Source organism: Sarcophilus harrisii, chromosome 3 (assembly GCF_902635505.1).
Source record: "Sarcophilus harrisii chromosome 3, mSarHar1.11, whole genome shotgun sequence".
Classification (NCBI taxonomy): domain Eukaryota; kingdom Metazoa; phylum Chordata; class Mammalia; order Dasyuromorphia; family Dasyuridae; genus Sarcophilus; species Sarcophilus harrisii.
This window is the reverse complement of record NC_045428.1, coordinates 216,882,557-216,889,273: the sequence shown is the minus strand read 5'-3', so window position 1 is coordinate 216,889,273 and position 6,717 is coordinate 216,882,557. Positions and strand designations below refer to the sequence as shown.

The 6,717-nt window shown below is 32.4% G+C and overlaps 1 long non-coding RNA gene across 1 annotated transcript; it reads right to left on the bottom strand.

The window, feature by feature from the left end:
• Positions 1-2,286: 2,286 nt before the first annotated feature.
• Positions 2,287-3,021, bottom strand: LOC116422318. Its single transcript, XR_004232909.1, has 2 exons — positions 2,955-3,021; positions 2,287-2,382 (listed from the first exon to the last, which is right to left on the bottom strand). It is a non-coding gene; the product is annotated as an uncharacterized LOC116422318 (long non-coding RNA).
• Positions 3,022-6,717: the final 3,696 nt, after the last annotated feature.

Here is a 6,717-nt window from a genome sequence, read left to right as displayed (position 1 = left end):
TGGACTATGAAGAGCACTGTATTATCTGAATCCCTGGGTCCTACTCCATGTTTGGGGAACTTTGTGGTAAGCTTTCTGTGCCTCATTGATTTTTGGGGAATGAAAATGATGGCAGATTTAACCAAATGACCTCTAGTTTCTCCAATATTAACCTCAAGATCTCCTTCCAGGCAGTATTTTCCACTTCCAATACCGAAAATAATATAGGATTTAAGAAGACCAAATATGGCTTGTTCAATAACGTTAATCAGCTGAACTCTAACGTGATGCCATTTAAGGAACTTTTAGAAGCACAACCGGCCCAACAAAGTGAGTAAGGCTAGGTAGATCATTTCTTTCCATATTCATTTCTTCTAACTTAGCTTAATTTAACTTATTAAAAATCATCAATTCAACAATCCACATGGGAGAAAACCAATTTTAAATGAATTTATGAGAAGGTTGTTCCGAAGCTACAACAGGTATTCTGAATATCTTTTTCATTTGATTTACTAAAATTATATATTCTAATGAAGTTGGCTTAATATCATTAAAATGGTTTTTTCCCAATTTATTCCTGAGAGAAAGAAAAAATATTTAGAAAAATGTACTAGGACAGAATGGACAAGAAGGAAGAAATAATAAAAGTAAAAACACTAAAAATAGATGGCACTCAACCTGGTAACAATAAAAACAGAACCATCAGGAACCTCTCTTGACAAATTGGAAACAATTGTAGTCAGGAACCTTTTCACTGAATCTAAAATTTTGGTCAAATATTCGATACCCATGAGGGGAAATTACCTTTAATGTCAATTTAGGTATTCTTTGTTTGAACCCTTGTTTGATAACCATGGCAGGAAATTCAAAGCAAACAGTAGCTTTTTTCCCGGACCCTTAGATCATAATGGCGACCATTTCCATTAACCTTCATAAATTTCCATTTATTAAATAAACTAATTTTGTAATGAAAATCTCACCTAAATTATCTTATTAGATTTCTAAATGGCAATCTAATAAGTCTAAGGGGAAAAAAGCAAGCATTTTCAAAATCAAACCTGGTAGGAACTTTAAAAAGATCATTATTTAATATCCATAGATTCCTCTGAGAAGAATACTTGGAGAGTTTAAAGTTTATCCTGGTTATTTATAGGATACCAAATATTCCAATACCAAGACCCCCAACAACACTGAAAAAGTCTCAAAGTCAAAAATTGTGAAATGTACCCTAAAACCACATTGTCCCAAATATACAATCTGTAATTAGATTTGAAGAGTAGAAATCTGGAAGAACGTTAATCTAAAGTTCTATGATAGTGACAGGAATGCTGAAGAAACAAATCCAGAAAAAGGACATGCAAAATATGTACTTGAATGAATGAAACAACAGTTCATGTTTTGCCTCATTAAATCTAAACCTTTGAAAATCTAGTCTCAATGTTGAGCAAATCATGTTGGAGAACAAAACAAAAAAGCAACGAACTTTGAAATATGTAGAGAGAGAATGAAGCCACATGGAATATAGTTATATAATGCTATTCTAGAAACAATGTTAAAATAACTTAAAATGAGTTTTTTGTGTCCATGGTACAAGGAGAATTATTGAAATTAAGTTATCTAGCCCCAGAGAGCAAAAACTTCTGACCCTCTTAAAAAAAAAAGAAAACTTTGAGGAGAGAGAAAATGAAAAATCACTGCACTAACCTCAAGACTATGAGTAGCAATAAAAAATTATAGAATGCCTAGATCTTTCAGAATTAGTGGAGACACTAGAAATAGAAAGAACTTACTGGGAAAACTTAAAAACCAAAACCATAAAAGTTCGTATTTTAGCCATACCAAAGCTCATATCTATCAATCATGTACCATCACTATCAGTTACATGTGTATGATTAAAGGAAAAATATAGTATGTGTATATATATATATATTCAAATATATATATATATATTTAAAAACCCACAATGCAATTAATACCTTCTATACCATGTTTACTCCTGTTTCAAATCTTGACACTAGGAACAGAGGTTTGTAATAATGGAGAATATATACTGTTATGGCTAATTGAAAAGAATACTATTTACAAAGGTTTGAAAAGAATTTTGCAATTCAGAATTCATAGGAATAGGATTTATCGTCTTGCTGCAAAACATGCAAAAAAAAAATGTTGGAGGCATTTCTTTTATTTCCTTTCTTTTGTTCCTCAAAACCATCATAACATTTCAAGAGAACACAATACAAAAGGCCCCAAAATAAATCCTTGTAGAATTGAAATGGGAAAAGTATGCATGAATTGGATTTTCTTACCACAGCACACATCTCTTTGGCTTCATTCAGAAATTTCTCTGTTTTCTCTTCCAAAATTGCTATTTTGGTCAGTTCCTGCTTTTTGAATGCAGATTCCCTGGAATAACAAAACCAGAACAATGAGTATTTTAAATTCTCTAAATGCTGACTTGGATATCAAGAGTCTAGGCTTTTGACTGACTTTTGACCCTGGCAAAGACTAGTCAATCAGGTATTCTAGATTCCATTCATTGACATCTCTATAATATTGCCCAACTCCATATCATTCACTTGTGTGTTCACCTGAACATTTTGTCCATTCATCACTGTATCTTTTAATTCTAAATATAAATATTCCATTGTGGGTGGTTCCCCAAATAATGGATACTCTTTTATTCTAGTTTGATCTTTTGTGCTCATAACAATTCAAAATTCTTTTCCAGCCTGTTTCCTTTCTCATACGGACTGTTTTAAATCAACTCAGTAGCCGAATGACAAAAGAATTATCACTACAAATGTCTGAATATAATCTGTTTCACAGACAGTTTGCATATAATTCCCAGTAAAGGACTGAACACAATATAGGGACTGTATGTTGTAATTTTTATAACTTCACCAGGATATTTTCCCTTTTTGTCTCCTAAAGAAATTCTACCATTGTGAAATTCCACTAGTAGGACGTGTGTATACCCAATTTTCCATAGAGGGGCCAGAAAGAAAGAACTTTGATTGATGTTTTCATTTTTACAAGTCATTTATTTCCTCAAAGTTTGCCTCTTCTGGAGTAAATTTTATTTCCTGAAAGGGGAAAAAGATTTTTAGAAAGAACAAAATAAAATACATATTTTAAAAAGCAATGCCAAAATTATGACTTCAGATTACTATAAACTTATATCCTGATGATATTTTTCAGGCAGGAAAGATTTCTGTAGCAGGTAATCATTTCTTCAAAAGCTCCTCTCCTCGAAACATGCAACATGAGGGGCATCTATGTGGTACAGTGGATAGACTACTAATCCTGAAGTCAGGAGGATCTAAATTTAAATCTGGTTTTACACACTCAACACTTACTAATTGGATGATTTTGTGCAAGTCAACCCTAAACTGCCTTAATAATAATAAAATAAAAATAAAAATGCAATATGGATTTTGAATCAACTTCTAAAAATTCAGTCAAACAAGGAGGCGGCATTAGATCTTAACTTTTTGGATTACCAACTTTATAGAGGGTAAACCTTTTTTGAAACCCATTGGAGAATGTGTACAAACTACATTTGTCCAAAGGGTATGAAAGTGAAGAAGCATAGAAAGAGAATCCTGCCCACTCATCTGCTGGAATTTTTCTTTAGTCCCTACAATTCATCACAAATCTGGACTTTCAAAAGGGATACAAGAAGAGACTCACTTTGTGAGTCTTTCTTTGAAAGGTGCAAAGATACAAGAAAGTTCAAAATTGCCTCCTATTTTTTTTTTCTTTTTCAGAAGCAGTCTGATTTGTTTAGGGTCAGGAAAAAAAAAAAAAAAGATTGTCTAAGTCTGGATTTGAACTGCAATCCTTCTGACCTTAAGGCCAATACTTCCAGCTAATGTGCCATCTAACTTCCCAAATACTAATTATTTGCAAAATCAATGCATTAGCTGGTTTTAAGAAGTCATTTATTTTTGCCTCTTCTTCACAGTTGCTGTAAATTATGGTTTCTTGTGATGTATATAGAGATCTCTAGAGGTAGGATACTAGTCCTAACTGTGGTAGTTAAAAAAAAATAAAACTAAATGAATACAATTTCACTTTTAAAAGCCCATCTTAATTTAAAAGGTTGTATAAGAAATGATGGTGTGTGCATACACACACAACACACACATCCATGTAAAGCTGTTTTGCTAAGAACAGAAAAGGAATAAATGCCAGAGATACATAGAAGGCAAAAGTGATAAGATTTCACAGCTATCACTATGATATACAACTGTGAGAAAGGACTGACACCCAGTAGTGAAAACACAGCTTTGAAAGAAGTCTGATTTGTCAAGACAAACGGGATTACCGGAGCATAATTACAATATACTTTTCACAGAAATCAAATTAGATCTATACAAATGGAAAAATAGCAATTGTCATGGAGGGGCCCAGCTATAATAAAATGACCCCACCCCCCAATTAATCTAATGATCTGAATACCACATAAATCATACTACTAAAAATTACTTTTAAAGCAGTAGAAAAATAACAAATTCAACTGACCCAACAAAGGGCCAAGAATAAGAAGGAATTAATGGGAAAAATGTAATGAAACCTGCCTGACATACCAGATTAAGACCATATTATGGAAGTAATGGTCATCAAAACGATTGGTAATGGTTGAGTGTACAGGTGAGTCCACAAAGCATGCTGGCTACAATCAATGAAATCATTAACTAGTGTTTGAGAAAACAAGGATTCCAGCTCCTGGGATAAGAACCACTATCTGATAAAGATTGTTGTGAAATTGAAAAATAGCATGGCTGAAACATAGCACTGACCAACATCTAACAACCAATATCAAGATAAGGTCAAATGGGTTCGTGATTTGGACAAAGGATGTTACCTATAAGAAAATGGAGAACAAGGAGTAGTTGTCCACCCTCTCAGCTCTTGGAGAAGGGAAGAATTTATGACCAAAGAAGAACTAGACAACATTTTGATATGCAAATGGATAATTTTGACATAAAATTAGTAAGTTTTTGCAATAAATGAAAGCAACCAAAATTAGAAGAGAAGCAGTGAAGGGTAAACAATTTTATGTTTAGTAATTCTTGAAAAAAAGAGTCAAATTTATAGAATGCAAGTCTTTCTCCTTAATTGATAAATGGTCAAAGCTATAAACAGAAAATTTTCAAATAAAAAATTAAACCATCAGTAGTCATTGGAAAAACATTCCAAATCACCTTTACACAGAAATGCAAAGAAAATAACCTAAAATGCTCCTTCACATTTTTCGTGATTGGCTATGATGACTGGAAAAGATAATATTTGAGTGGATGGGAAAACAGGGACACTTAATATATTGTTATAAAGTTGTGTATTGAGCTAGACATTCTGGTGAGCACTGAAACCTACTCAAACATGACAACAGTAAGTGCAGTGAAGAGGAGCAGAATCCAAAGAACATTGCACATAATAACAGCGCAAGATTATGTGATCTTATGATAAACTTAGCTCCTCTCAGTAATTCAACTGATATACATACCTAGATTTAGAATGGAAAATGTCATCTATATCCAGAAAACTATGGACACTAAATGCAACTTTGTGCATACTATTTTTCAAACTTTGTTTTTTATTATTTGATTTTTCATTTTAATTGTTTTTTCTTTTTGTCATTCAGATTTCTATCGCCAACATGAGAAATATGGAAATATTCAAATGAATGAAAATATATCAGATTGATTTCTCTCTTCAGGAAGGGAGGATTAAAAGGATAAAGGAAGGAAAACTGTGAACTCAAATTCCTAAAAAATGGAATGTTGAAACCATCTTTACATGTCATTAAGGCCATGAAAATGAGCTCAGTTTCTATTATTTAATATTAATTTTGACATCCCTGTATTTTTTCTAGAAAATTTAGGAGTGGCCACAAAATCAGTCCTTGAAAAACTTTGTGAATTCAAATAGAAAAGTATATATGAATTGACTTTTCAATTATGAAACACATTTTCAGCTCAAAGAAAGATGCATTTTGTTCCTCAAAGTCTTACTGGGAGTTTTTGTTGTTCAAATTCATTTTCTCTGAAAAATAAAAGCAGCATTGTTATAGTTTAAGTGGAGAAAATTCTATCAAGAGGCTCCGCTTCTATCCCAGTTTTCCCACATAGATAATGAATGACTTCATTCCATTGGATTTCATTCTTAGACATCACTATAATAATTGACATGTTGTGGTCATTTGCTTGTGTCTCAACTTTAACATTCTCTTAATCATCACAATCTGTATAATACTTCACTTTTAACTCTGAACATGATTTTTCTCTTATGAGTCATTAATAAATCAATGCATACCCTCTAATTCTTTTTTGTGTGTGTTCAACAAAATAGGTTCTACAATTATTTACTTACTGCTACTCTTCTAATTTCAAGTCTCATATTTTTCTTTGAGTTGATAATCTATAATTTCTTCACATAATCTTAACTTGTCAGGCATTTCAAGCATCTTCAGGTTTCAAAGTAAAAAAATAATAATATTAGTATTGTTATTTGATCATAAGTTGATGTTTTTACCACTTAGCCTAATATACCCTACGACAGGTAGAGTGAGAATAAAGAGATGGCAGGTATTAGGTGGGGGGAAAGAGTGGTTATACTTCTATTATTTTAACTTGTCTGCGTTCTGTGAAATCCCACTAATAGTACATGAATATACCTTGAGTTTAAGAGAGATGTTAAAGAGAAAGTACATACACGATACACGATACACGATCA